This window comes from Ochotona curzoniae, unplaced genomic scaffold (genome assembly GCF_017591425.1).
Source record: "Ochotona curzoniae isolate NIBS_2020 unplaced genomic scaffold, NIBS_Ocur_1.0 contig_4148, whole genome shotgun sequence".
In the NCBI taxonomy this organism is placed as follows: Eukaryota; Metazoa; Chordata; class Mammalia; order Lagomorpha; family Ochotonidae; genus Ochotona; species Ochotona curzoniae.
In genome coordinates, this window is record NW_024466146.1 from 6,526,862 (window position 1) to 6,543,308 (window position 16,447).

The 16,447-nt window shown below is 39.3% G+C and overlaps 1 pseudogene; it reads left to right on the forward strand.

Annotated features, from left to right (window-relative positions):
• Positions 1 to 16,344: 16,344 nt before the first annotated feature.
• LOC121159451 lies at positions 16,345 to 16,447 on the forward strand (annotated as a pseudogene).

Sequence of the window (16,447 nt, forward strand, 5' to 3'; positions counted from 1 at the left end):
ATTTCCTGTCAATTTAAGTAATGGCATTTCTCCTAAATTATGTCAAGTTGCTCCCTAAGAGATAAATGGTTATCCTATTCAACAACAAAGAATTTTTGTGTAATGCTCCAGGTTTGTGGATGCTTTTAAATTCACAATTTAGCCTACTTACATAATTATTTTTCCATCTCTATATTTGTACTGACTTTTAGTAATGCATTAACCATAGCTTCTTAGTAAGGAATTTACCTTTAAAATATCTTAATTTTTATCCTTCTTATTAAAATAGATCTAATTTAACAATCACAAATCTTTACTGGCAAGACAGTAAACGTAAGCTAATCTATAAGTGTAAAGAAATAAATTTGTCTATTTGTCAATACAACAATTGGGACCCACTCTATGGCACAGTGTGTTCAGTCTCCTCCAGTGAGGCTGGCTGTCTTGAGTTTCAGCTACTCTGCTTCTCATCCAGGTCCCTGGTAATGCATGTGGAACAGGTGTGAAAGACGGTTCAAGAGATTGGGCCTCTGGCCCCAGTGTGGGTGGTCTGAGTGAAGTTCTGGTCCTCTGGTTCTAGTCTGTGCCAGCTCTGGCTCTTAATGTCCTTTGGGGAGTGAACCACCTGATTTAAGATCTTTCTCTGTCTCTATCTCATACACAAATACATTTATGAGAAATAATTACCTTCCAATTATTTTAATGATTTATGTTAACTTTTAATTATTGTTTTGCTAATAAAAAGCAACTGAAGATGCATATGCTACAAATGCATATATGTAAATATTTGTATAAATACATATATAATTATATATAATTACACATATATGTGTGTATATATGTATGTATTCAGTGTTACCAATACAGATGTTATTGTATTATTTGTTCTGTCAATGATTAAACTTATAGTGGGCATGTTTTCTAGTCCAATTAATTTGATCCTCTTCCTTAATTAAAATGTATATGACTAAGGGCCCCTGCATTTCCGCTGCTTTTCCAGGCATGTTGGCAGGGAAGTAGGTTGGAAGTAAGCCACCAAGATTTAAGTTGGTGCACATCTGGAATGCTGCCATATTAGGGCAGTAGCCTAATATGTGTCACAACACTGAGCTCTAATTTAAGTCTGATTTGAAGATACCATTCCTTTCTACTGAGCCACACTATCTCACAGACAATTCTCATAGCACACAGGGGCTTACAACAACAGTGTGACTATAACATATTTAGTCTAACCTGCAGCAACTAAGATTTTTTAAATTTCATTTTAATATATTTGTAAAATATGGGTTTCATGACTTGCTAATTAGTTAATCACTATGCAAATTTTTTAAAAGTGTTCCTTCTATTGTGAATATAGAGGAAAACTATCTGCTGTAATAGCAGGCCTTACTACGTATCTTGTTGAAATAGACCAGATATACAGGTAATTTATTTTGCTGCACTGTCACTGAAGACTGTCAGACTTAAAAAACACAGTGATAAATTCTGTTTACAACTTGAATAAGATTAATTTTAGATATTCTTTGGAGATGAGTCTAGAGATGCATATTCACAAAACTGTCCCCATACTTCATCATTGTGGCAGCAGTACCAAAAATAATCAAAATTTGTTTCCCCCACAATGTTTCTAGCAATTTGATCAGGTAAAGATATTTGTGTAAATCAGACTTAAAAAAAATCTTTCTTCTGATATTTAATGCTCCCGAGTACTCTGATTAAAAAAACAAACAAACAAACCTGGAAAACATGATTCATCTCAGAAACACTGTAGTTAAACATTATTGAAATTCCATATTTTATAAGATGAAAAAACTCATTTTGTGATAAAGTAGTAATCTTATCCATAGCATGTTTATCACTTCTGAGAAGCTATCAAGAAAGTTTTTGAACTGCTGAATGGAAACCGGCAGATCTAGGGAGGTGAAGTTCCAAATCCTCCAGTTCTATTCCACTCTTCACTCTGATTGCCTGCAGTCTTCTGTATTCTTCCCATCTTGCTTTTCACAGTCAAGCATATCCTACTTTACAAAAAAAAATACCATTTTTCACACATTTCCTCATTCTGAAGAATACAGAGACACAAAGGAAAATTGGTTATTTGCATTCATGATATTTAAAATCCATGCTAGGACTTTGTGGGTTTTATCAGCATAACATAATTATTTTTAAGTCAAAAGTGGTGAGTTTTAACCAATGTTGAGATATTCTAATTTCTGATATATCTGATATATAGTAGGAAGGCTTAGAAGAACTTGGACAATAATTTTTGACTGGCTTTATTATTTTATCTCATAACAATTGTGAGTTATTCAAGTAACTTTCTTTCTTTCTTTCTTTTCTTCCTTCCTTCCTTTCTTTCTTTCTTTCTTTCTTTCTTTCTTTCTTTCTTTCTTTCTTTCTTTCTTTCTTTCTCTCTCTTTCTTTCTTTCTCTCTCTCTTTCTTTCTTTCTTTCTTTCTTTCTTTTCTTTCTTTCTTTCTTTCTTTCTTTCTTTCTTTCTTTCTTTCTTTCTTTCTTTCTTCTTGATACTTACATGCAGTTGCATTCACAAGAAGAAAAGGGGCGACCAAAACATGTCTTACCTACTAATATAGGGAAGTAAAGTACCTTTTTGTTTTACTTTTTCAGGGTTTATTTATTTATATTGGGAGGAGGATTTACAGAGAGGAGAGTCAGAAATATCTTCCATCCACTGGTTCACTCCCCAAGTGGCTCCAATGGCCGGAGCTGAGCTCATCTGAAGCCTGGAGCCAGGAGTCTCTTCAGAGTTCTTCTGCACCAGTGCAGAGTTCCAAAGTTTTGGGCCAGCCTCTACTCTTCTCCCAGACCACTAGCAGGGAATTGGAAGGGAAGTTGAGCAGCGGGATTTGAACTGGTACCGCATGGGATCTCAAGGCATGCATGGCTAGGACTTTAGCCACTAAGCTTTCATGTTGGGCCCCAAGACAATCATTTTATAAGTTCTAGATTCAATCAAGACTGGTTATGATGTTACCGTAAGGATGTTGTCCTTGTTCTTGCTCTGTATTATCATATTGCTATGTATTCTTCAAAATCAGACTCACACCATTTTTTAAGTAGTACCTTATGAATAAGTTTAAGTCAGCCCACCTGAAAAGTCATAAAAATCTAAAGAATAGTGATAAAAATATTCCAGGTTTTCTGACTCATAACTTTTAAAATACCCTTCTTACTTTTCATTACAAATGTCTCTCTTCCTTCTGATATTGGCTTCTTGAATGTGAAGGTGGCTACCTCTCCTGTTTGCCCCATTGTCCCATTATAGTATTTAAAACATTACCAGAAGCTGCTTTAGTTATTGCTTCAGTTACTGTCTGTTTCCCTTTGGACAGTAAGTAGTTCCTGTAGATAAGTTATAAATATGTAGTTCAATTTCCTCCCAGTAAACTTAGTGCCTCCAAAGCAACCAGCACACAGAGCACAGTCAACAACTGTTTTTTTTCAATTCATTGAGAGTTGATTTATAGCCTAATATAATGTCTGACCTAGACAAAGTTCATACAGTGATGAAAACAGCGAGTTCTCTGCAGCTGTGGGATGAAATGTTCTGTAGATATCAGTTAGGTTTATTTGGTCCAGAGTATAGAATAGTCCTTGTGTTTCTTTGTTTAATTTTTTTGGTTTGGTTGATTGATTACATGGAGGGAGAGAGGTAAAATCCCTATTATTATTGTATTGGAAGCCATGTCTCTCTTTATATCCATTAATATTTGTTTTAAACAGCCAGGTGCCTTGGCATAGGCTGCAGGTTCATTTATTGGAACCTCATCTTCCTGTTGAATTGACCCATTAACAATGTCTTTTTTTCTGTCCTTCCAAAGCAGTTTTAGTAGGCATTGTTAAAAAAAATTCAAATGTCTAATGGACACATAAAAAATGCTCAGGCCCCTTAGCTATTAGGGAAGTACAAATAAAAATCATATTGAGATTCCACATAAATTGGCTTACATTCAGAAATCTACTAACAGTATCTGAATGTGTGGATGAGGGCTAAAAGTTATCCTACTTCACTCTTGGTGGGAGTGTAGGCTAGTTGCAACCACTGTGAAAATCAGTATAGAGAATGCTCAGAAAACTGAAAATCAACTTGCCATATGACCAAGCTATCCTCTTCCTGCGAGTATATACAAAGGAAATGGAATCTGAACATGAGAAAGTGACCTACAACCTTATACACATAGCAACACAATCCACAATAATAAAGACATAGAAACAACCAGATGCCCTTCAAATGAGGAACGGATAAAGAAATAGTGGTATATCTACTCCAAGAAATAGTACCCAGATGTTAAAAAGAATGAAGTTATACCATTTGCAGCAAAATTGTCCCAACTAGAGAAAATTATGCTCAGTGAAGTAGGCCAATCCCAAAAGACAAGTATCATATGTTCTCTCTGATATAAGACAAGATTCATACAAAATATAAAGCAAATCGATGTCAAGGTGAACAAGTATTTACAAATATTCTCATTGATGAACTGTATAACAGACACCCTTACACTAGGAACTGGTGATGCCTTACATTATCCATCTCTATGTCTAAACAAAAGGACTCAAAGTGAAACACTTAAATGTATCTCAGTAATATTATACTATGTCTTCTACCTTGTTTATATTTGCAATGCCATGATGCACATAAATAGTAGAATGTTAAACTTGTAACTGTTGCTAAAGGTCTATATTACTATAATAACATGGGGGGAGTGATGAGAGGGGGAAGTAGGGAGGGAGAAATGGAAAGGAAAGTGGGGGAATAATCTCTATAACTACCAAATTGTATCATGGAAAATAATAAAAAATAATTTAAAAATAGCTTTAAAGTCCTACTTTGTCTTATATAAAATTGTCTACTTTTTCTTTCCTTTCACTTTCTCTCTGTGTGTACATCTGTTGCTGAGATGTTTTTGCCAGCAGCAAATCAGTGGGTCTTGTTTTTTAATTCGTTTGCCTTGCCTTTTATAAATTAGATATTCACATATTTTATTTATTATTCTTACATGTGTTACTAAAAATGGATGAAGTACTGAGAAAGATACATGTGCTGCACATTTTGAGAGACTGCCAAATAATTTTTTAAGGGACAATATTATTTTATATTCTTCAAGTTTTGCAGAACGTTCTGGTTACTCTGTCTGCAGTACAAAATAGGGTAGAAGGGACAAGAAAAGAGGAATAGAAGAAGAAATAATAAGAGGGAAAAAGGGATTGTGAGGGACAAGCAGAAAAATGGATAAACGACAAAGTCACCCAATAAAATCTGCCTTACATTCAATTGAACAATTTGGCATGCTTAGAATTTTAGTGAAAACATCGTCAATTTGAAAATCGAAAGATAGAGTTAATCATGCTTATTTTTTCACACTTTTGAATAACTTCTGTCTGTGTGGACTTCAGTTTGCACATATTCCAAATGAATGGGACTTACAGTTCCTCTTTCAGAACAAAAACCATAAACAGCTGTATTTGGTTTATGTTTATTTTCTCTTCATTGTTCCTAATATATATTAAATCAAAGCTTAATTAAGGGGAAGAAGTACTATGTGAAATAGTGCTAGACCACCAAGCCAACCTGAAAAATGAAAAAAGATCCATGAATACTCAGTGTTATGAAAGAAGAAAAGTAACGGATTGGGGAGGAGGGAACTTTTGAAAGGCATCATAGATTGTATCATAAGGATTAAACAGCACAATCTCTGAAGACAACCTGAGCTGGAATCCCTGTTCTACAAACATTTGCTAGCTGCTTCAACTTGAAGAAAACAGCTTATACTCTCTGTTCCTCAATTTCAGAATGAAGATGAAAACAGAACTTCTGAGGGTTATGATGAGGGTTGAGTGAGTGAAGGGTTTAGAACTATGCCTGGCATGTGATAAGCAGGTTTAAGAGGTTGTTGTCTTCATTTTCATCATTGCTCTCTGGCCTCCTATTGCTGACTTAGGGTAGCACAAGTTGAGAAAAGAGCATTCAACTTGGAGTGTGGAGATGGAGCTTGTGAGTCATTTCTGGCCTTATCAGCATGGATTGCAAGATGAAGTGTCAGTGATTCTACAATAAGAGGAAGATTTTGTGTCAGTAATTCTAAACCACTTACAGCTTTGAAGTCTAGAGGAAAACACAGTTGAATTTTCCTGGAAATCACTGTGTGACATTTTAAATCTGGTAGCCTGAAGTTTTCATTTGAAAAAAAAAAAAAAGGACTATCATACTGTGCTTTAGAACCCCAACCATATATCAGAAAAGAAGGAAAAATGGTTGTCTCATTTCTAAAAACACACAATTCATTTTACTTTCTCCTGAAGATTGGAGTCAAGTATGGCCTATGAAAGAGGGATTTGACATTTTAATTTCGAATACATTGCATCACAGAACTGGTTTAGTATACTAAAATCTACTCAGACAAGTTGAACTCTTGACTAATATTTGAAAAACAATTTCTCCAGTTCAGTTAATTGGAACATTGTCTTTAGAGAAAGTGGTATTAAATTGACTAAAAAATTTTAAAATGTAGCAAATAAGAAAGCTTTTTATTGGTTTGAATATTTTCTGATAAAGTGAAGACTATATTTGACCCAGCTGAGATAAATGCATAGTCCTTTTGCTGGAAAAATATTTTCCTCTTATTTGTGGTAATATACAGAGTACAAAAACTGATGTACTATAAATGAGCAAAGCAGACAGAAAACATGGACCCAGACAGAGTGGTGACAGACTGAGAAGGGACACTCATCATTGCAAGAGATCTGTACTGAGCATCTTAACGGCCAACATAGATGGTTTCTTACTCTATACGTGTGCTGACTTTCTGGCAAGTCCCAGGTTCCAGTGAATTAAAGGAAGCATTTGTGATTTATGGATATGCCTTCTTACTGTCAGCTGCTTTCGCTGATAGTGTTTTAGATTGCTTTTTCACTTTGGCTATTTTTATGCATGTGGAAATTTCACTTCTTTTAGGGACAAGATAATCTTTATTCTTTCAGGTGTATTAGTGGGAGCCAACAGTTTTGGGACTTCTCTAGCCACTAAATTTCTGGTATCTAAGACATGAAAAAGATTTTGTGAATACTTAAGCTTCAAACATCAAATAACATTTTAAGGTTTCCTAAAATATTCAACACAATTTTTCCCGTGTTGCTACTCAAGAAGTAAAAGGTTTACAACACTAATAAAGCCTGTAACGGGGTCTCGTTTTCCTTTTTTTATTTAGCTCATGGGAACAAGTGTACTGCGTTAATTATTTATGAAATGATTTTTGTATTTATGAGAGTTAAAATAAGGTATTCAGTCACATGGGAAATCATAAACAGTCTCAAATATCCAGTGTAGCTGCAAACCTAGTTATTAGCACTGCAGTCATATTCTAGAAAGTTTGATTAAAAAGTCCTCCCACCTTTAGAAGCTTGTATTTTTCTCCAAAGTCATATAAAATATCATCATACATTCACTCAAGAATTGAATTTTGTATTACAAAGTATTTCACTTACTCAAATATGGGCATAATTAAGAAGTACACTGAATGTGATGGTGGAAGTGATTTGGGGAGCTAACTCATGGTAGCCAGGACAGTGAACCAAGGGAGATAGCAGACAATTGCAGGGGCCTGGGACTTTGGCTGGATGACCTCACTGTCTCTAGGAGCATAGCAGTAAGAAATGATTCTTGTGAAAAGATGGCATCCCAAAGACAGCTGCCAAGAGATTCTGTCCTTGACAAGGCTGCCCCACTGTGGTTTCCTACCAGGTATGGAATCCTCCCCCCACCACACCTGAAATACGGGCTCAGCTCCACGCCACTTCTGGTCTGGGCTTCTGTGGAAAGGTGGGATGCAAAGCAACATTCTTCTTATGGCAATTCTTGGTTTCATAAATTTTATCTTTTTCTGTTTAGGCCTATTTTTTTAACATACATCTTTGAAGAAGATCATACAACTTGTCCTTTGTCCTGAATTCTAACTAGTGCAGGCCACATTTAGATGACACTCACCTGAATAGTGTGGTGTGTGTGGGTGGGTGTGTGTTTTCATAAATCAATAGACTTCCTTCAATAGAACAGATTCTAAATACCCTCTCAGAATTTCTATAATTATTTCTTTGCTCAATTAAAATTACGCTCTCATTCTCATATGCTGGTCATAGTTTCTTGACTAGTACTAAAATAAGAGCAGCATAATGAATGATGAGTATTTGTCCCATATCAAAATTATCTCTTTTTTTATACTTACATTCCTTTGTCATTAGATATATTCCATTCTCAATTTTTATAATTATAGGTCTAATTATAGACTAGAATTTCAATCAACTCTGAATTAATTCAATTCTTCACTCAAAACATTGGTTAATTTAGATAGATATAATTAAGTTCCTTAAAAATTGTTTTTGCAAAACAAATAGGAGACTAAATATGTTTCAGAAATTATGCATGACATTACAAGTGAGCATAAAAACTAGAAAAATCTATTGCCTTTTATCATTGTTTTATTGACATTGGAGGATGAACGGCAGTATGTTATTGTCAAGAGACTCATAATTAATTAACTTCTTCACTGCCTTCAGTTTGCTAAAGCATTGCTGAATGGCCAATACTTGGCTGTGACCAACCAATGCTTAGCACTTTGATTTCTAAGGCAGGCACAGAGTCATTGCTCACAGAGATTTAGCATACAAAATGGAAGCAATGAGATTGTCATACATGACTGATCATAATGTTGGACAAATCAGCAAGAAAATTAACTCGTGGGCCCGGCGGCGTGGCCTAGCGGCTAAAGTCCTCGCCTTGAACGTCCCGGGATCCCATATGGGCACCAGTTCTAATCCCGGCAACTCCACTTCCCATCCAGTTCCCTGCTTGTGGCCTGGGAAGGCAGTCGAGGATGGCCCAAAGCTTTGGGATCCTGCACCCGCATGGGAGACCCGGAAGAGGTTCCTGGTTCCCTGCTTCAGATCAGCGCAGTACTGGTCGTTGCGGCTCACTTGGAGGATCTTCTTCTCTGTCTCTCCTCCTCTCTGTATATCTGACTTTCCAATAAAAATGAATAAATCTTAAAAAAAAAAGAAAATTAACTCGTTTGGATATGTATCCTACAACTTCTCAAAAGTTTTCCTAATCAACTCTGATTTTTACTGCTCCTCTGAGCTCTGTGTGCAGGGGACTGTCTTGTATAACACTTTGTTGATTAAAGTCAACTTCATTCATTGTGTTTATTGAGGCCAAAAACATGAAGTGAGGCTGGATTTCATTATCTGTCATAGCCAATTAGTTATCAAATTATTCTGGCTCTACCTTCAAAATAGATCCAGAATTTGAGCATTTCCCATCACCTTGTGACTACCTCTCTTGTCTACATCACTGTAATACTGTCACGAATATTCATTCTACACAATCTACAGAGGGACAAATCCCAAATGTTTTCTCTCATTTGAAAGTTAAGGTATGATTCAGGTATTAAAAATACATATATGTCATATTATTTGATATAAAGTTATTTCTAAATATTATCTTCACTAAATTATACTCTCTAGAGCTTACATAATTATATAGTCTTCTTTCTGCATTTTCTGACCCTTGAAATTTTAATGTTATGGGATGTTAGTATCTCTATTCTTAGAAAAAAATCGTAAATATGTGTGTATATATAACACTTATACATAAAGTGAGAAAGAAAATTTAAACATTGTTCCATTTAAAAAGTGATTTGATTGAAAACTAAGTAAATGAAAGCTCTTTTGTTAAGTATAGGTCAGAATTTTTTTCCCTGTAAGGAGTTATTTATTTTTATTCAAAAGGCAGATTTACAGAGAAGAGAGACAGAGATTTTCCATCCACTGGTTTACTTGCCAAAAGGTTGCAGTGACCAGAACTGAACTAATCCAAAGCCCAGAGTCAGAATCCAGGAATTTCCCCTCATTTCCCACATGGGTACAGGGCCCCAAGGGCTTGAGCCATCATTCACTACTTCCCAAATCATAATCAGTGAGCTGAAGTAGAGCAGCTAGGACAAAAATTGGTACCTCAATGGGATGCAAGCATGACAGAATGGTGCTGGCTCTAAATATAGGTCAGATTACATCATGCACCTCTCTGTTTTCTACTTTCTATTTTTCATGGAAAAATCCAGCCTTCTGAGGATATATGTTCTTGTTTATTTTCTCTGCCCTAAGTCTTCTGTCCTCACTAGAGTCTGTTTTATAATGCCCTCCTTGCTGGAGTTTAAGCTTACTCCTCTTTGACCATTTGCCTTAGCTATTTCATCTCTATAGTAAACCTGCCACAGCCATCGACATGGCTGATGCACATCCCATGGAGCAACTCATCTGTACATAACATGAAGGCTATACCATATTCATATTGAACTGTCCTTCACACTGAAGTGTAATTCTTGTCAAGCCAAAATAGAATCCAATCTTTAGTGACCCATTTTAATTGTCCAGTCAATGAACATGAAAGCAAAAAAAAAAAATATGCTTAGATTCAGAAAATTTCAGACTTACTATTTCCTAGAGTTATATAGATACCAGTTTTTCTATATTCAATACTATACAAGTGCAATAAGTGACAGTGTTGTGACCGTCATGAAGAGCACTTCTTACAACTCCTTTGAAGGGTTTTCAGTTCTAAGGATGAAAATACCTGAAACAGGCAACTAAGCTTTTAGAGCTCTTAAACAAGCATATAATAACCCTTTACAGAAAGCATATTCTTTTTTTTTCCACAAAAGACAATTTGTTCCCTCTAAGATACACAAGTGTGACTGTCAATAAATATTTAAACCTGGGGGCCCGGCAGAATGGCTTAATGGCTAAATCCTCACCTTACAACCACCAGTTCTCATGTGGGCTCCAATTGGTGTCCTGGCTGCTCCACTTCCTGTCCAGCTCCCTGTCTATGGCCTGAAAGGGCAGTCGTGGATGCTCAAAAGCCATGGGACTCTGTACCCATGTGGGGGACCCAGAGGAAGCTCCTAGCTCCTGGCTCCTGACTTAGGATTGGCTCAGCTTTGGCCTTCGTGGCTATTTTGGGAGTGAACCAGCAGACAGATCTTTCTCTCTGTCTCTCCTCTCTGTATATATACCATTCCAAAAAAAAGAAAATGAAAAAAGAAATTATTAAACACGCATTGTGGAGGAAAGCAGACTTACACACACTTAGTTAACATGTAATTATGGCATACATTTATATGGTATTATATGATGTTGTGCTGTATATATGCATAACAGACTATGTACTGAAAGTAGGCACATCTATCTCCTCAAGCATCTTTTATGTCCTTGTGGTGCAAAAATTCAAAGTCCTTTCTTTCAGGTTTTTTGAAATATGTAGGAAAAACTCCCACTACATTTAGCCACCATGCTGTGCAATAGAACACCAGTAGTTGGATCTCCAATTTATGATATAATATTAAAAAATAACTATAAGGGAATAAAATGAGGTTCCCACAATGGCAAATTGCTTATTTGAGGCTATATGGTTGATCACTCAGCATGCAATTATTTATTCTTACTGGAAATTACTGATAACATTCAAATATAACCCTGTGTTAACTCAGCTATATAAAATTTTAAGGGTGAAAACTCTAACATTTCACATTCTTTTCAGCATTTTCTATCAAGTTTCTTGCCAAACCTTTTATGAAATAGATTCCTGCAGCTAGAACATAACTGTGACAGGAAACTGGGGAAAATGAGACAGTTAAGCAATTTTACCATCAGTAATGAAGATAGTGTTTTTGCTAGTGTAAAACTTACCCTTAAAGTCTTCTTCACACTTGTTATGATAGGAATTGCTTTAGAATGCAGCAGAATTTAGATACTTGGGGCCAAACAGCAGAAAACCTGCAGCAAAAAAAGAGAAGGAAGACTAATGCAGTAAGATCATATGATGGTTTATATACCATTCAGTTTCACTGAATTGGAATTAAATGTCTTTTTTGAGCCTAGATCTTATCAATGACTCTGAAATTACACATTTTGTTGACCACAGCCTTAGTTTCCTTATTTTCAAAAGTGTGATAATGCCTATTTCAAAGAGTTCTTAGGTATAAATAAAATGCTGTATCTGACATCTGAAAGGCAGCTATGCTCACCACTACACCACCAACACTTCCTCTGAAGTCTGTAATTAACATAACTACCAAGGAGATTGGTTGAGAGACATCCTTATTGGAGAACAAAGAGAACAGAACGGAGATGAGGTGAATTGAGTAGAGCAAACAGATATGCAGCTTTCAACCATGCCCTGCCAGGGACTCCAACGTAGTCACCTCTGACACCAGCTGGGGGACACCATCTTCCCAGGCAAAACTGGGGGAGGCTGCCACAGCCTGTGGCACTGGCACTGTTGACCAAGGGAAATTTCCATGGTCCACACTGGCTTTGAGGCCTGCCTAGGGACTTGCAAGCAGGCTGAGTACCTATTTACTCCATGCAGGAAGACCACCTTGCTTCTCACCCCTCCCTCCTCTGAAGCACCAGTCTATGTGTGCGGAGTGGAGATGCAGCCCTTTGCCCTGACTCAGGGACTGCTGGGCAGTTTGTGCTGGGACCAGGACCCTTGCAGGGTCGAGAGGATATCCCCTCTTGCCTGTGGCTATTAGAGTTCTAACCATAAGCATTGAGGTAAAAAGAACACTGGTGGTGACTGGATTCCTGTGCATATATGTCTACTCTACATGTGGGAATTCGGAGCTCCTTGGGCACTAGGGACAGATCAAAGGGAGGGCCCAGGGAAACACCCCAGAGTAAATCAGAGTTGGGAAAGCTGCACATGTCTGAGTGGGTGGGGTATGCAGGCGTTGTGAGTCTACTTATAGGTGGTGAATCAACTGTTTCACGTCGATACAGAGCAGCTCTGGAATTAAGAACACAGCAGTGAATGGATGCTTGGAGCCAGAGGGGGTGAGCCAGCCTCTGGGATGGGCTCCCAAGCTCGGGCTAGGTTGCCTGGGTCCCTCATCCAGCCATGAGCTCAGAGCCAGGTGGGCCAACTTGTCCCTAGACACGGCTCAGGTCTGGAGGGATGGCTGGGCCTATTGGCACCCCCATGTGATGGGAGCCAGGAGGGTCAGTTTGTCCCAAGGCAAGGCTTGGGTCTGAGGACATGAGATGATGAGCCTGCCAGGTGCTCAGAGCTGCAGGGAGTCAGCTATCTCTGGAGCTTGGCTCCCAGGTGGCAGGAATCGGGCAGAGTGGCCTGGGGGCTTCGTTCAGTGCCATTAGCCCCTGGGCCACCTGGCAGTGGGAATTTGAGGGGAGAATGCAAGGATCTTTAAAGTTCAGGCTGAAGCACCAGCCCTTGAGGGGTAGCAAAGCTGGGGTAGTTAGTACTGACCAATGTCAAATATCACTCACTAATGCACACTATTGAGGGCCTACTTGGCAGGGCTAGAGCATAGTACCCACCAGAGATTCAAAACAGGGGATGGATAATGTTAACCCATGCAAGAGAACTGGGTCTGAGAGCAGATTCTGTGGGGGTGTATGGGTCCATCCCTATGATCTGCAATTTTATCTGATTTGGTTGGAGCTGGGCATGGTGACAGGCTGGAGCTGGGCATGACCATGGAACACCCAGACACTCATGGGTACTGGTGTTGGGTACAGGCTAGGTTGTTCCATGCTGCAGCACCCACAAACACACCCAAGAATATGGCATGGGGTGGACCAGGGCACAACATCCATTGCTCATACATATGCAAGATGGAGGGGGCAGCCTATGACCACTAAGGGCCTAACACCCGCTGGCATGGGCAAAATCAGAGTCTGGGAGTGGGTCTGGAAGGGAAACTCAAGAAACTCTCCTGATGGGCCATTGCTCCCACTGGTGAGCGTATGATTCAGGCCTGGCTATTGGTTAGACTGAGCAGCTCCACCTATCCACAAATGGGGGTGGTTTTGAAAAGGGATGGACAGGGCAGGGCCAGGACAACCTTAGCTTACTGGCAAGTATAGGAGCCAGGTTGGAATGTGGGACATGCTGGACTAGGCTATCATACCTATCAGTTTCCATGAATAAGGAATGGAAACAAATTGGGCAGGGCCAGGCTGCAGTACTCACTAGAGAGTTAGGACTGAGGGCAAGCCTGGTCAGGCCAGGCTGTAACACCTGATAGCAAAAGTCAGGATAGGGGATGAGCTATGTAGTTGCATCACAGCAACCACTGTCATGTGCAACATTTATGGCTAGGAATCTAAGGGATCCTTAGATGTGTGTGGGGGGATCTAAGGGATACTCCAGCTCAATTGTGATTCCCATTGCTGAACATGAGAGCTGGAATGGGGCTGGACATGGTTGAACTGTCCCTTGGCATGGGTGTGGGCAGGGTTTGAGATGTGCCAGACTGGGCTAGACTCCAGCATCCACTGGAGCTCATGAGAGCCAGAGTGAGTATAGGACTGGCTGGGCTAGATTTCTACTCCCACTGGGCCACATGAGAGCTGTGTAAGGGTATGGACCAGGACTAGTTGGGCTGTAACATGCAATAGTAACATCCGAGTTGGGTGTGGGTCAATTGGGCAAGGCCACTGTTTCTGCCAGAACAGGAAATGGACTAGTTAGCCCAGGCCAAGGACTTACCTGTGTGTGTGACATCTGCCACTGAAACAAGACATAATAGAGGAGTTTGGGGAACTTCTTTGGTGGCAATCTCTGCAGGTGAGTGCAGAAACCAGCACAAGAAGCAGCTCAGAGCAGACCAGCTTACCTTAGCTGCCAGCATATGTGAGGCTCAGGTATGGGGGTGAGCAAGCCTGGGCCACTTCCAAACAGCCACTGATGGATGTGAGAACTAGGGGGAATAGGTGAAGTCTGGCCACATCACCAGCCAATTCATATTAGAGATGGGACTGGAGGGTGACTTTACCAGGTTGACTGGCAGCTACAGCCAGCATGAGCTAGAACAGAGGCAGACCAAACTGAACCAGGCAGCAGCACGCACCGGCCAATGCCGAGGTGAGACATGTCACACTAGACTGGACCACTGGACCCACCAGCACATGTGAGATGGGGTACAGAGTGAACCTGTTTGGGGACTATTGGGAACTTGACTGCTGGGCATGAGAGCTGGAACTGGAGCACACAAGGCTGGGCAGTCCAGTGGGGGTTGTTGGGGACCGCTCTGACTGGGCTGCAGCTCCCCCTAGGGTATGCAGGGACCAAGCATGTGTTGGACAGGGATGGCTGGACTGGGCCACAGCACTCATTGGATTGTAGAGCATGGAGGGTAGAACAAACTGATCAACTACCCCAGTGAAGCTTACAGCAGATTTCTGGGCTAATGAAGACTTGGAGGTGGACTAGGACAGCCAATCAAACTTGGGAAGGATTTTCTCATCCTTGGAGCAGCAATACAAGCAGCATCTCAGAACTATCAAAACCACATGAGCAGAACCCTCAGAAAATTCCCTACAATGGGAACCCTGGAATGACATCAGGTGGCAGTTCCCCATCTCTTGGGTAATGTGGCAATTGAGAGGCTGGGTGTGATTTCTCCTCTTGCATTCCCCTCTCCTCCATGTACAGGAAGAAGCAAAAAATATGTGTAAACAATGGTCTCACTCACTATCCCCTGATCCTCAACTCTTCCCACCCTGATCAACTGTGTAAACATCACCAAAAATAAAATGTAAAGAAACAGAAAACACACACACACACACACACACACACACACACACACACACACACTCGCGGTCTCCAACATCTTCTCCCTCTACTGACCATAACCAGAGGAGCTATACCACACCTAACTTGGGTGTTACTCTGGACTCTCCCCCTGTCAACGAATTATTTCCAGACTGCCTGGCCCATTAAATATTACCCAGTGAAGCACTCATTCATAAAAGAAGAAGATATTCAGGTTTTTCCAGATAAGCAATAATTGAACGCATTTGTCACTATCTCCAGGCTTACAAGTTTTACTTAAGGATGGGAACTACCCAGAGAAACAGAGAAAGACACTTGGTATTGCAGAAGGAAACTTCCTAGTCACAGATCAAAGGAGATTTGGAACAAATAGCAGAGATATTCATGGACAAATGTCAGGATCAAGTTATTACTTACCAAGAATAATCTTGGATGTCCAGGTACTAAATTATCTGATTAAAAGATACAGACTGAGGGACTGAATTAAAAAAAAAAAAGGGGGGACCATCTATTTGCTGCCTACAAGATACATACTTCACTAATATAGATAACACAGAGACTGAAAGTGAAAGGATGGAAATAGATATTCCAAGTATATGAAAATATGATATTTCTAGAATTGTATCTATAAATTACACTGAATCCATTCTATTTGTAGTAATATCATATTACCATGAGAAATTGTGAGTTTTTTGTAGTAATTACCACGCATCTATCGCTTCTCGGTCTTTTGGCTATGATCAAGTGTAGTATCTGTTCTTATCAGTTTAATACCCTAAGCATTTAATGTATTAATAAATTTCTTTTATAAATAAAT